Source organism: Calliphora vicina, chromosome 1, assembly GCF_958450345.1.
Source record: "Calliphora vicina chromosome 1, idCalVici1.1, whole genome shotgun sequence".
NCBI classification, from domain to species: domain Eukaryota; kingdom Metazoa; phylum Arthropoda; class Insecta; order Diptera; family Calliphoridae; genus Calliphora; species Calliphora vicina.
In genome coordinates, this window is record NC_088780.1 from 151,955,087 (window position 1) to 151,971,466 (window position 16,380).

Below are 16,380 nucleotides of genomic sequence, written 5' to 3' on the forward strand. Positions count from 1 at the left end.
ACTATTATTTTTGTCTTTAAAATGTTGTAATATGATCTAAATACTTTCACATAGCAACATTATTATTTTCTTCTATTCAAGTCATCTTGAAAAAAAGTTTCAAGCGTTTTTGTGTTTTCAGTTGTGGTAGCGATTCTATTCTAGACTCACCGTTTTGCCCAAAAAACAGCAAAAAATCTGTTATTTTTGGATCTTTAATCGTTATTACTCTAAAATCTTTTGTATATTATTGGTAATTTAGTTGTCTAACCAACAAAAAAAATCGAGCCCGTCCGGTTCAAAAGAACGACCTACATATATTTTTTAAAAAAAGGTATGGAAAAATTTTAAAAATTCTATTTTGAAATGCCTTCGACATGTAAAAATTTTACATGTCGAAGGTACCCTAATTTGAGCCCGCATAGCGCCGCCCCTGGAGTATTTGTAGGGCCTATTTAAATAACTTAAACTCGAATACTCCTTGGCTAAGCCCGCGTCTAATTTTATCCAGATCGGATCAGCCGTTTAGAAATGCCAGATTTGTTTCCAAAAAATTTTGATTTTGCCCCACTGTGCGAATTTTAACATCATGTATAAGACGAACTCCATGTTTTTCTTGCAACAAAACGTAAGTTTGGAATATTTTGTGTTTTTAATTCTTATATATAAAAAGAAGTGTACATTTTGATGTCACCACTAACTGCGAAAACGGGTCAACCGATTTCAACCAAAATTTCAGGGTACGTTGGGGATGGTCTGTAGATGTAGATGTGAAGTTTGCACGAAATCGGCATAGTGGTTCCGGAGATATGGCTGGACCGATTTTTATCAAATTTTCAGTGAATCTTCAGATTTTTAATTTTCGGTCTGTAGGCGGAGGGGCGTGGTAAAATCAAATTTTTACACTATACCGCTAATGACACTGACTGGCGAAAAAATTAAATACAAATCGATTGAAACAGTAATGAACGAAGAACAAGCCTCAATTATGCTACTGAAACATTGAAGGTTGGATCACAGATAATGTTTCTCCGCAACATAAACGCGCCAAAATTATGCAACGTTCACCAAATTTAATTGAGGCAACAATCATCGGTGGCAGATTAAAATGCGAAGACGTAATGATTTCACGCATACCAAAGATTTCCAACGACAAAGCATAAGGCCAATCGTTGACTATTGCTGGCTTACATTTGGAAAATTCATGTTTTGTATGTGGTTTGCTCCCGAGTAAATAAAAAAAAGAAACGTATATCCCCTGTCCTTAAGATGAATTCATAAATATAATATCCCATTTGCCTTAAATACATCTGTTTCATTTTTTTAAGGGCATATCATACCACTGTACTTATAGATATCTGCTTCAACTTTGTCAAATGACCACCTCAGTCTTTCGGGTGCGATGTCAGGTCGGGGGAGTCCGTGTTTTTTTTTGTCCGACACTGTATATTCAAATCGAGATGCAATATAAAACAGAATTATTGTAAGGGCCAGCAACGCGGACCGGGCTCAGCTAGTTAGATTTATAAAATATTTTGCAACACTTATGTATGCAGTTAATAATATCACTTATATATATTTTAAGATCATGGTTTTGGTCTATTTCAACGTAATAATTATAAATGTCATCGTCAATATCACGACAGTTTCAAAATCACAATCGCCATTAACACTTTAATCGAAGTTAATATTTTGATTATTAATTGCGATTGTGCTAATATTTCGCCAGCATATATTCATATTTAGACCCTAAAATTTCTGTTTCCAAATCAATTCGAAAATCGGCTTTTTTACTAAATAACAAGTATTTTAATCCGTACCTTTTATTTTCATTGGTTCAAGTCCTAAATTAAATATTTTGAAAGGCTGGTTTTTAGAATTGTAACTTCTTGCAGTAATATTTGTAAATTTATAGAAGGAGCTATTGGAACACCACATCTACAGTGATCGAAAGATTTCCTTTATCTTTAATTATTTGTCGAAATTCAGAAGCAATACAATTTTTGTAAGTCATTATTACTTATTTAAATTTGGAATTATGAAAAATTTTAAGCAATTTAATAAATTTAAATATATATGAACATTTATTCGTTTTATTCGATTATTCTACATAAAATTGTTCGAATTATTCGTTATTCGAAAATGGACATTTTTAAATTGTTCGAATAATTATTCGTAAGAAATTATTCGATTAATCGAACGATCATTACTTGAATGAATACCCTAATGCATGCACACAATCATACATAAGTAATTGTTTCAATTACTTGTAATTGTTTGTTATTTTGAAAAATCTTTACGTATTTGAAATCTCTGTCGGTGATGTTCTTGCATTATTTTAAATGTTAAACATTATGTTATTGTATAGCTGTTGTTGTATTTGTTGTTGTGGGTCATAAATAAAAATCATTTCAACATCCTTGAATCTCAGCCTGCTGTACTGTTGTATTGCTGCAGTTTTGTGCAATGTGACGTTCATGTCAAGTCACTTGCCATTTGAAAAACATTAATATTGTGTCAGCCTGTATATGAGTTACTTTTTCCAATTGTTATTGTTGTTGTTGTTGCAGGTTTTGCTAGTTTTTCAGTTATAAATATTACACACCATAAAAACACTCAACTGAATAAATGCCTTAACAAAAATTGCCATCATCTGAATGTATTGGTATTTCAGTTTCAGTTTAGTTGAGTTCGGTGTGGTGCATTGTTGTGTAAATTGTTTTTAGACATTTAGGCCCCAAAGTCTACAATATTGCATTGTGTATGAACAGATGTTACAATCAGATGAGAATGAACTGACTGGTCATTGGTTTATGTTTTTCGTTGTCGTGTTTCTTTTTTGTGTGTTTGCTTTCTTTCTGTAAACTTTTATTTTATTGAGGTTTTAGTATTTTTGAAATATGCTTTAATTTTTTAGTTTTTTTTTTATAAAGTTCTTAAATTTACAAAAGTCTTCAAAAGTTTAAGGATATCAGATAACTAAATAATAATTGAATCAGTTTTGGAATATTCCTTGAAAAAACCTAAAAATTACTAGGAATATACAAATTTAAATTCCAGCCTTCTTAGTTCTTATTAATGACCTAGTTAACACTTACGGACTTCAAATACAAGTATAATTATTTATACATCAGTACTTGATACAAATTTTCAGAAATAATTAAAATATTTATGAATTCTTTTTAAATTTCTTTAAACATTGTATGTCTAGAATTGCATTATAATTATTTGTAGGGTGCAGTTGTGTTAAACGACATGAAATCAACATTCAAGGAAATCATTTAACCGTTAAATATCAAAACTGCACAAACACACACAAATGCATTTACATGTGCTTTCACATTAGGGAGACCCTCTCTATCTTCAAAAAATTATATAATGAAAATTTGAGCAAAATTGGATAACGTTTCATAGATGTTTAAATATAAAATACAAGGTGGCGCAAAACTAATCCTCCTATCAGAAAATGCTATACATTTTGCGATTGGCCCCTAATGTCAGTTCTGTTTTGACATTTGTGTAGTAATAATAAACAATGTTACACTACACTGCTCCAGAACGCGGAATATTGCTGACTATTTATTTGACCTTAATCACCACCAAGAGGAAGATGATTTTTCATCAAAAATAATCATGACTGATGAGGCCCATTTCCATCTTAACGGGTACGTAAATAAGCAAAATTTACGCTTCTGGGGCACTGAAGATCCGCGTGTAACCCACGAAGAGCCATTATACCCGCTCAAAGTCAATGTATGGTGTGCTGTTTTCGAAGACGTCGCGGGCCAAACGGTTACTGTGAATGGTGAGCGCTCAAGGGCAATGATCAACGAGTTCTTTTTGCCGCAACTTGATGAATTGGTATTGGAAAACATGTGGTTCCAACAGGAAGGTGCAACGGCACACACTGCACGTGCCACAACCGATATGCTGATGGATGCATTTCCCGGGCGCCTAATCTCCCCTTTTGGCGATTTGCACTGGCCAGCAAGATCGCCTGATTTGACCGCTCCAGACTTCTTTTTGTGGGGCTTTTTGAAGTCGCGGGTTTATGTCAACAAACCTCAGACTCTTGCAGCTCTTAAAGACAATATCCGTCAAGAATGTGAGGACCTATCATCGGAAGTTTTGGCCAAAGTGATGGAAAATGCCATAAAAAGGGCTCAAATGACAATCAACTGTGGCGGCGGCCATTTACATGACATCATATTCTCGACTTGATGTAAAAAAAATTAAAAGACCAAATAAAAATAATCCACAAGAAGAATCAAAGTTTTTCATTATTTTTTTAATTACAGCCAAAAAACATGGGAAGTTTACTTTTACGCCACCTTGTACTTGCTAACCCTGTGAGATTCGCTACCTCAATTGTACCGCATCTTGTATACCCACCATCAATCGCCCATATATTTCTAAACGTTATCCGATTTTGCTAAAATTTTCAGCATTTTGTTTTTAGATGACAGAAAACAATTTAAAACCATGGCGGCACCCACAATCCAAAGGACAATAAAATATATGCCATCCTATTACTCGAAAATAAAATAATATTTATTTATTAAAAGCAAGAAAAACACACGCACTGGAAAAGTACCTTATGAATGTTTAACTTATTTACTTTTTTCATCAAATGAATTCTTTGAAAAGAACCCAACAAAACGCCCGCACCATCTACAAGCAAAATTCCTTTAAAATCACATTGCGAAGGAAATAAGAAGCAGCTACAAATGCAGCTATTTATAACTGTGTGTGTTTGCAGTCATGTTACGGCAGTTAGTTGTCATACAAGCACACATGTAGCCACATAAACATAAACATGAACGTTGAAGTTTCCGTTATTAATAAATTAAGTTGCATACGAGTAGTAGGACATGGCAGCAGTAAAATTACAAACACTCTAACACACACTCACGCATAACAAGAAATAAATATGTACAACAAAGTTTTGTTGCAATATGAAAAGGTGTATGTATGTAGAAGTAATGAAACAACCAACACGAAGAAAAAGTTCGATCATTTATTGTTATTGTTGGATGTGTGTGTTAATAACGAGTCCATATATTGTTGATATACTTAAGTTGCCACAGTGTGTTGGAAAGGTTCAGGGATACTTTCTGACTCAGTATTTTAAATTTTAGCCAGCCATATGTATATAATATTACTCCAAATTATCACTAAAAGACCCACGGTGCACCTGGATGTTGTTATGGTTGCTATTTTTCTGTGTATTTATTTGCATACCATTCATATTTGCAAATGTTTATATGCACCGCACTTCCGTTGAAGTGCTACTGTCGTCAGTTAAAGTCAAAAATGTTGGTCTGTAACCAGGAATACAAGTATGTATGTGTGTGGTTAAGTCTGTGTCTTAAAGGCACATAAAAATGTATATATAAAAATTTTACTCAATATAGAGCCTTTATTCCCTTTTTATATGTATTTGTGTATGTTAGTACCCAGCGAGAATAAGATGCAGTAAAGTGGCCTCCCTAAAGGCCTTATTTTACAGACACAAGATCACAAAGGCGTGTCATTGAGAGGCAAGGACTTGCATACACGTTTCTGTTATAACGCTGATAGAAGGCATATTAGAAGGCCTGCAAGGAGACCTGCAACACAATGCCACATAATTGAGAGTCTGCTGAAGCAAGCCTTTAAAAATGGTTATTAGGGAAAAATGTCTTAATGTATTCAGCATAAAACCTTAAGAACCAGTAGTAGACCAGCTTCATGAATATCGATTTTCTTAATCTACTCTAAAAACCCAGAATTTTGGTGTATAACACTTAAATATTGATGAACAGGATGAACTAAAGCAAGAAATTAAAAAAATCTTGCTTTAGTAATTTGTCTTTAAGTAAAGCAGTTCTTAACGGATTTTAACCTGGTTACATACATTAAAAAGCTTATTAAATTTCCTAAATTTTTCTTAAAGCAACATTGCCAGAACTCAGTGAGACAACGCAATTCATCATCTAAATTAAAGAAATTAAAAATTTAATATTCTTTTCGATGCTTGTAAAATAGTTTTAATGTACCTGATATTTACATGAAAATCTTTATTTTTATGTTTCTTACCATACTGCATTTACAGAATATAAATTTTTTAACTCGTTAAATTTTTTTTATAAGAGAAAATTTAAAAAAATTATAAGTTCTTATTTGAAAATCTGAATTTGTAATGCTATAAATAAAAAACCATCGCATAAAATGGAAATGTTGCTTGAAGAAATATTTAGGAAATTTAATACGCTTTCTACTGAATGTAATTAGTTTCAAATCCGTTAAGAACTGGTTGAGTTAGAGACATATTACTAAAACAAGATTTTATAATTTTTTGAAATAAAGACATTTTGCCTAAAAAACGAAAAATCGATTTAAGGGACCACTTCCCGTTCATCAATATTTAAGTGTTATACACCAAAATTGTTGGTTTTTAGAGTAGATTAAGAAAATCAATGTTCATGAAGGAATTTAGAAAACAAAAATGAAAAGTGAGACGGTATATATTGGAAAGCGACCTAGCGTAGGTTATAGGGCTTGTTGAGTACATTAGAAATTGTGTCAAAAAATTTCCAAAACACCCTCAAATTCAGAAGTTATTCTGAAAAAACCGTTTTCAGTTATGTCCGTGAACTTATCGATCTGTAACTCAGTCAGTCTCTGTCCGACTTTAAATTTTTTAACGGGCTTAAAAAGAAAACTGATTACGCTTTAAAATGACGTGCATTTTTTTTATACATTTGTTAAGGTAGGGTCACACATGGCAAATATTTGGTTAAAAAGAGCCACTTTTTTAGCACAAATTTGTTTGACGTGTTTACTCTTACAAGTATTTTGTAAGAACAAACAGCATCAAATAAAATAAAACAAAATTTTTTGTTTTGAATCAACCTAAGTAAAATAAGTTTTTCAAAAAAATAAAAGAAAAAATGTATTTTATTTAGTGGTTACGTCTTTTTCTTCAAATATTTGACCCTACCTTTAGTTATAAGTATTGGTTTTGTTAAGAATATCTAAAAGAAATACAAAATTTATCAACATTTTTGATTTTAATCGCTTTTCATTGCTTATTTTGATATGGAAGCTTATAGAAATTTATACCAATGTATTAAGGAAATTTTCTTAACAAACCATCGTTTTAATAATTCAAATCTGATGAAAATTGTAAAAGTTATTCAACTTTTCATTAACACCTAACATTAGTATTTTCGCCCCCAGCCCATATGAACAAAAAAAAATATAAACATTTTTTTTCTACAATTTTTAATTTACAAGGTAAATTTTGTGGAACTTTTTCGAAAAAGTTTAATAACAAGTATAAACCGATTTTAACAACTAATACCTCATTTTTGTCTACATAAAATTGTCTATAAATTACTGTGCAAAAAAAAATAGTGTTTCATAGACAAAATTTAAAAAAACTATTGTTGAATTTGAAAAATTAGGAAAAAAATAAAAAAGAAAGCCAAACTATTTATAAAAACTTAAACAATTTCTAGGAATATTGATCTTATACATACATTTTACGAAAGCTTAATTCTTTACCTAACTATAATTTTTAAAATTTTGAAATCGGTCTAAAAATGTGTGAGTTAGAGGTACTAAAGTACTACGACCTACCCTAAAACAGTTTTACGGTTTTAGTCACCTAGGCCTACAACCTCCACTAGGTTGCATTTCAAGTTCTGACAAAAAGTGTCATTTTGTAGCAGAGTGTTATTGAGAGACAAAATATAGGAATAAATTGCAAAACCAACCATGTTTGAATTTTAAATACACAGAAAAAATTATATTTCAATTCAAACATTTATCCCATATTGAACTGGTTTCAATTATTTCATAATTAAATCAAGTATTCATTTGCTCAAAAACAAAATTTCTTGTTATTTTCTATTGAATTTTGAGTTTTGAATTTGATTATTTTGACAATTTTGACTTTTCGTAATTGAAACACAAAAAATAACAAAAATGTGTTTTCAATTACGAAAATTATCTATTCAATAATTTTTGTATTTGAAATTCAACCAATAACGAAAATTGTATATTCAATTGTCAAAATAATCAAATTCAAAACTCAAAATTCAATAGAAAATAACAAGAAATTTTGTTTTTGAGCAAATGAATACTTGATTTAATTATGAAATAATTGAAACCAGTTCAATATGTGACAAATATTTGAATTGAAACGGTTTAAGAAATAGTTTTTTCTGTGTAAAGGTTTATTAGATCTTATTTTTTAGTGGAAGTTTGAATCTGTACGATATTTTTTAGAATCCCTTTCAAAATCAAGTATAATGTGTAAACAGCTCTTTTCGAAGGCCTACAAAGTGAATAGCCAGCATTTTTTTCATGCTGGGCAAATACGTTTGAATGCATGTGTATTATTTGTATGAATGTGTGGGATTTTTTCCTGCTTTCTACATTTTTAGTTTATGTGTGTTCAACGAACTTTATACAATTTAAACTTAAACTTGCCAAAGTTAAGTAGCTGTATAAATATAAATACACTGTGCAACACACATATAGGCAGACACAGAAAGATGCATATATGCATACGTACGTGTTAGCTGACATACAGTGGGTGACAAATAAGATACAATTTAGATTACAAAATAATTGGTTCTATTCGAGAACGTGCATCGCTTTTGCGAATCTATAAATTTCTTAATGATTACACTGTCCAACAAATTGAGACTTTTTGATTGGAACAGAATAGCGACCCTATAATTCTGAATGGGCATGTTGAGTAGATCATTTCTGTAGAGTAAACTTATAGTCCAGATAGTCTGAATGTTTTTTACAGTGGGTCAAAATTTAAATTTTTTGATCGAAGGGAGCAGTATACCAACTGAAACAAGTTTTGTAAGTTAAGATAATTCTTATTGTACGGCCATTTTTACATGTTCCAACTTTGGATGCGTGTAACTTTATATATGGACAGCTAACTGTTAGCAAGTTGTATTTGTAGTATTCCAAATTTTATCGCAAATATAGATATTTTAAAAAAGAATTTTGAACCTCCATAAGCCCGGCATATATAAAAAACTAAAAAAAGATCGAGCAAAATTAAAAAAAATAAATAAATAAAAAAATTGAAACTTGACTGTAAAAAAATTCAGACCAGGTGGACTATAAGTTTATTCTACAAAACGATGTTCCAAAAATGCTGTTGGACAGTGGTATAAAATAATGTTTCTAACATTTTATAACTAAGGTTAAGGTATTGTTACGTTTTAACCTTTTTAAAACGTTGGTTTATTTCCTTTAGATAAACCGGATACTTTTGATTGCAAATAAAAGCCGTTTAGTTGTTTAAAAATTGTAACAACTCTTTATTTATTTAAAATGTACAACAACCACAGAATTAAATAGTTACTCAATGTTTTTTTATACACGTTTATAAATTCTCAGAAATACAGACACACTTTATAATGTACAGGAATTCACTTGAAAAATACAGCACGCTTTAAGGCACTCAGTTGATGTTTATTCGAAAAGCGTCTCTGATAAACTCACTCACGACTGCAACCTATGCCACTATTTATAACACTGCCATCTGCATTCTAGATTGCTCTTTAACTGTCTAGAGCTTTCGAATACATACGCCATCTGTGGTGTACTTTCTACAATGTTCTTTAACTGAATATTCGAATTCGAATATACGGTCGCAGCAAACAGCGTTGCCAACTTACGATCAATGGTCAACTGAAAGCTTTTATTCAATGTTAATAATGCCCACAGATATATTACAGTTTGCTATTACAGCACTGCTATTTGAAAGCATTCTGCTACTTTTAAATCAGCCGTTAAAATAGTTACATTTGAATTCAAGTACAATTTCGTAACAATATTTTAACAACTGTACATATTAAGGGTTAGCGAAGACTAGGGTTTCTAATTTCCAGCAATTTTTTCCTTCCCGGGAGGAATTTCAGCCAGCTAGCTACTTTTGTTTGGCCCTATCATGTTTTCAACAGACAGACAGACGGACGGACGTAGCTAGATAATCTTAGGATCTTATAAGGTCCTAGAATATATATACACTCAGGTCTTGTTTTTTGCGATAGATGCGTTCCAAAAAAATTCGCATAAATTGAATTCGCATAAAACGATACTCTAGCTCCATATAAAAACTAATGATTCGTTCCAAAAATATAATAGGCCTGAATGTTTCATTCCAGGAACAAACTATTTTTTTTAAACTTTTGTAATTACTTTTTGAATAATTACACTGTCCAACAGCATCTTTGGAACAGAATAGCGACAATATAATTCAGAAAGGGCATGGTGAGTAGATAATTTTTGTAGAATAAACTTATATTCCAGCTGATCTGAATTTTTTTTACAGTGTGTAAAAATTTTAATTTTTTTATCGAAGGGATCATAAAAAAAATCAAAACTTTTACTCACTGCAAAAAAAAATTAGAGCAGATGCACTATTTCTGTTTTTTACCCACTACCAATTAGAATTTAAAACTATTTGCAAATTATTCTTGCGTATACTTGTTATGATTGTTCGATATCACTCATACGACATGGTGCATGCGAAAAATACAACTGTTACTGAGAAAAAAACGCATTTGTTTAAATATTGAAAAATATTCTCTCCCTCACTGTTTGTTCACCCAATTTTAAAGTCACATACTCTGTTCAGTTAGAAAGTCTGTTTTAAATATGTATTTTTGTATACCAGCATTCCCACGTAAGTAGTATGTATGTATGTATGTAAGTATAAAGACATGAATTTCATAAAACACGTACGCATGCAGTTTTTCCGTTCGTGTTGTACATTTATGCCTTGAACGTGTTCTTGTGTCTATAAACTACAGACACATCTTCACATACATACATATAAATTGATATTTTGTGGGCCACCTACAGAACTCGATAGTTTTTTTTCTTTTTTCTTTCTTTCAACTAACCAACTTTTATATACATTCATTCTAGCAATACACCTGCACTCAATTCTATTTAGAGTTTTTCTTGGTGATGTTGTAGTTCGAGTACGAGTAACTAGTAAGTAACTAAATATAACAAGCAATCATTAATGTTTGCTGCAGTTGTACTCGTCGTCCTCCTGCAACACGAGCATTCACTATACACAATACAGAACAAAATACTCTTTGTAGTGGTATCTTATATTTAAAGTTTTCTTTTTTTCTTTTTTGAATTTCTTAACGTGTGCCAATGAGCGTGTATGTATTTGGGGGTAATTGCATGTAGAAGTTTCCTTCGTCTAGTTGTGTTTAGTTCATTTTTCATAAACACAAGTTGAAATTACATTGATAGTTGTGGTAGCGTGGCATTTGTTACAGTTGTTACTTACTTTTGAGGTATTTTTCCTGGGTTTGTATTTATGGCTATTTCTAAATTTTGCCTTCAGTGGTACATACTATACTATACTTACAGTATTTGCATTAGTTGCGATTTCAGGAAGTATTTAAAGAACAGAATTTCGTTACATTCTGTAAACCCTACAAAGTTTTTGATTAAAGAGCAAGGTCTTAACACTTTTACTATTTTGTGTTCTGAATCCTTTTTTTGTAGCGCTTTCATATAGTATTAGAAAACAAGTTGGAATGCTATGATATACCCTTAATAGGCAATAACACTCACTGTAAAGCTCTCTACACACAGAGAAAAAATATAATTGGGCATGGTTACTGTAACCATTTAAATAGTGTTACAAAATTTTTAACAATATTATAGTCACAGTAACCATTTACATGATTGTGGTAACCATAATATGGTTAATTTACGATTCACATGATTGTATCAACCATATATATAGTTACAGTAAACAAATATATGTTTGTGGCAACCATATTTATGATGAATAATTTTATCATAACATGTTGTTCTCAGTTTATGATAAACCTTAAGCCGAGAGCAACATAATATGATAAGTCCTTCATCATATGAATGGTTTGTCACAAACATATGTATATTTGTTTACTGTAACCATATATACGGTTGCTACAATCATGTGAATCGTAAACTAATCATATTATGGTTACCACAATCATGTAAATGGTTACTGTGACTATAATATAGATAAAAAACTTGTAACAATATTGAAATGGTTACAGTAACCATGCCCAACTATATTTTTTCTCTGCGTGTATACTTTAAAATTAGATCTACTAAGATAATATTTTGAAAGTCCAACCTCTTCTCTATTGACTTTATAAGTTTCAAAGAAATCAGGCCACTACTATAGAAGTTACATATTTATTGTCACTTTTTTTAGAATCATGCCCACTGTGCATTGTTAAATGATTATGATACATCTAATACATTAAACAAAATTACACTTAACCACGTAACATTTTTGCATTTAGTAATTTTGGAAATCTAGCATAAATTGAAGATCTAGTTAAATACATTCTATATATGCATTTCCACAGTTAACAACGCGACATTCGTACGACTTAAAAGTAACAAAAATAAAGAAATTAACACAAAACCTGCAACATAATGTTTCAAAGCTATTTTTGTTTTAACTAAAGTTTATATTGTGTTTTATAACCTTTAGTATGATTTAGCACGCGACTTTCATAAAGCGACATAGTTTCTAATGATGTTTGTATTACTTCGTAATAATTACACTCTGTGCTCGAATTTCACACAAGCGGTGCACCCATCGGGTTAACATAATTCGAGTACGCCGAATCCAGTGGTGCTAACCGTTTTTTATAACCTACACCACCATAGTGGGGAGGGTATAATGCGTTTGTGCACATGTTTGTAACGCCTAAAAATATCGGTCTAACACCCACCTTAAAGAATACCGATCGACTTATTACCACTTTCTGAGTCGATTAAACGATATCCGTCTGGCTGGTTAGCTGTCCATGTAAACCTTGTGCGCAGAGTACAAGTCGCAATTTTGAAGCTATTTCGATAAAATTTGGTACATATAATTTTTTCGGCCCAAGGACCAAGCCTATTGAAACTGGCTGAAATCGGTCCATTATTTCACATAGCCCCAATACAAATGTCCTCTCGAAATTTGATTTTATCGTTCATAAATCTTTAATTTATATATTGTTACGAAATTGTACTTGAATTCAAATATAACGATTTTAAGAGCTGATTTAAAAGTAGCATAATGCTTTCAAATAACAGTGCTGTAATAAGTGCTTAAATAAGAGCTTTCAGTTGATTTGATCGTAAGTTGACAACGCTGTATTCGAATTCGAATATTCAGTTAAAGAACATTGTAGAAAGTACACCACAGATGGCGTATGTATTAGTAAGATCTAGAATATTCGAATTCTGACAGTTAAAGAACAATCTGGAGTGCAGATGGCAGTGTTATAAATAGTGGCAGAGGTTGCAGTCGTGAGTGAGTTTATCAGAGATGCTTTTCGAATAAACATCAACTGAGTGCCTTAAAGTGTGTTGTATTTTTCAAGTGAATTCGTGTAAATTATAAATTGTGTTTGTATTTCTGCAAATTTATAAACGTGTATAAAAAACACATTGAGTGACTATTTAATTCTGTTGTTGTTGTACATTTGAATAAATAAAGAGTTGTTACCATTTTCAAACTACTTAAAGGCTTTTAATTGCAATCAAAAGTATCCGGTTTATTTAAAGGAAATAAACCAGCGTTTTAAAAAGTTTAAAACGTAACAATATCTACACAAATTTCGCTCCAAATAAGTTTTATATATACAAAATTCATGTTTGTTACGATCGGTCCATAATTAGTCACAGCTCCCATATAGACCCGCTTCACTTTAACGTGCATAAATCTCTTAAAAATGTTGGTATATACACAAAATTCAACATAAATAACTTTCATATAGACATAAATCACACAGCTCCCATATAATGCCCACTTCCGAAAATGACTCACGAATATAAATTATTGATATTTTAAAAGAAAAAAGTTTTTACTCATTTACTTGGTGTAGGGTATTATATGGTCGTGCTTGACCGACCATACTTTCTTACTTGTTTAGGTTAGTTCTTGTTTTGAAGATCCATATATGGTTATTTCGAAAACGGAGAAGGTAAATTCTCTCTGAGTTGTTAAGTTTTCTCTAATTAATTTGCCACGTAAAATCATGAGTCAGATATGTTATATATCAATAAATAGTAGATTTGTTATATTCAAAAATAAATAAATTAAGAAATTCATTGAATACAGTTTTGAAAAAATATGTAACAACATGTTTTTTATTGAGTTTTTGCAAAGATATATACATATTTTTAAAATTGAAATTAAATTTTTATTTATGAATATTTTTTCATAAAATTTTACAGTTATATAGATTGTTCTATTGAAAATGCAAAAATAAAAACAAATTTCGATACTTGTTATCACGAAACCCGCAATTTCCAAAAAAAAGTGTTGAAAAATACAAAAAATGGGATTTTTTTAGTTTTTGGCTTTAATATCTATACCAGTTACGGGATTATATGAATCCTTTACAAAATAGTTAAAAACCTATTTGGCCATCTAATATAGGTTACTATGTTTTGATGTCGATTAAGCGATTTGAGAGTTTTTGCCCTAAAGTTGAATTTTATATAGAAAATAGAAGTTATTTGGGTGGACTTGATCCCCTCAGTAAATCTCTTAAAAATTTTGGTATTCCAATAAAATTTAACACAAATAAGTTGTATATATACAAAAGTCATTACACCAAATTTTGTAACAATCGGTCCATAATTAGTCATAGCTCCAATAACGTATGGTGAAAGAAATACGAACAAATATAAAATTAACGAAAACAGTTGAAAAAAAATTTATTAAAATTCAAATTGTAATTAATATTTAAGCTTACATACTAAAGTATATTTACAAAAAAAAAATAGCTCCTTCGCGATTTGCTTTTCTTATTTTTTTGGGAAGATTACTCATTGAAGCCTGAATTCCTTCTGTATTTATACTTTTCAGCTCCTTTTTTATTTTCAGAATTAGGGAATCAACATTTTTGGCTCTGTATTCTCTTTCATAAACTTTTCGTTTCAAATTAGCCCAAAAAGTTTCAATAGGTCGCAATTGTGGAACATTTGGAGGGTTCACTTCCTTTGGGACAAATTCTATTTTTTTATTTTTCAAGTTTCCTATTGTGGATTTCGCATAGTGAGAGGACGCCAAATCTGGCCAAAAATTAATTTTTTGTTTTCGATGAGATTTTTCGATAAAATTTTTAAGTGCTGGCACACATTTTTCATTGTAAACTTGGGCATTCACAGCTAATCCACCTTTAAAAAAAACTGGTTCACTGATACCACTTTCACTTATGGCTAACCATAACAAAACTTTTCCTGGGAACTTTGTCTTACGAATAAATTTAACTTTTTCGGTGGCGGCGTGACTAGAAGACTCAAAATAATGTTTTGGTTGCCATTCATTTCCTTCAACGGTAAAATATATCTCGTCGTCCATTACACATTTGTACTCTGATGAGCAAGAAAAGTAATTTCTGGAAAGCTCCCGTAGTCTGTGTTTAATTACCTTTTGTTGAGCTTCGGTGGTAAATGGTGCTGTTCTTTTTTTCCTTTTCTGTACTCCCATGGATTCTAAATATTTCTTAATTGTGTTTTTGTCACAATTATATTTTCTACCCAATTGGCATCTAATACTTCATTTTTTAATTTAGAGCGTAGTTTGGAGTCTTGTAAACTGCATTTTCGACCAGATCCACTTTTTCTTTCAATTGGCATATTGTTCTCATATAGGTTTACTGTCTTGTAGATAAAGGTTTTTTGGAATCCCATGTCCTTAAAGTGCCAAAAAATTTCATTTTTGGTTTTATTTGGGTTTTCTTCACAAAATTTAACAATTAATTTTGGACGGTTCAGTTCGTTTAGTGCCATTTTCGAAACAAATATTAAATTGATCCGAACAATTTTATGTTTGATAAATAAAAAGACAGTACTCTCGAATTTACCGTATGTAATTTTTTTGTTAATGTCATGTGTCATTTTTAAATAGAGTGTTTTACTTGTTCGTATTTTATTCACCATACGTTAGTATAGATTTCTTAAAAATGTTGGTATTCAAATAAAATACAACAGAAATAAGTTTCATATACATATATAGAAGACATGCCACCTAATTTTAAAAGAAAACTGTTCTTCTCGGTGTAGGGTGTCATATGGTCGGGCTTGACCGACTATACTTTCTTACTTGTTTTTGCTTTTAAAAAGTTGTGTGTTTTCCTATTCAAATAATCTTGACAAAAGTTTCAAAGGTTTTTGTTTTTTCAGTCGTGGTTTTCATTCTCGTGGAATTGCCCATATGTAAACATATTAACCTTTTAGTAAATATACTTATGAATTCTTCAAATACAATCTATGTCTATATTTTTCTGTGTGTTTTTTAATAATGTTAGAAAAAGCTTTTAATTTTTTAATTTTCTGTTCCGGTGGATATTT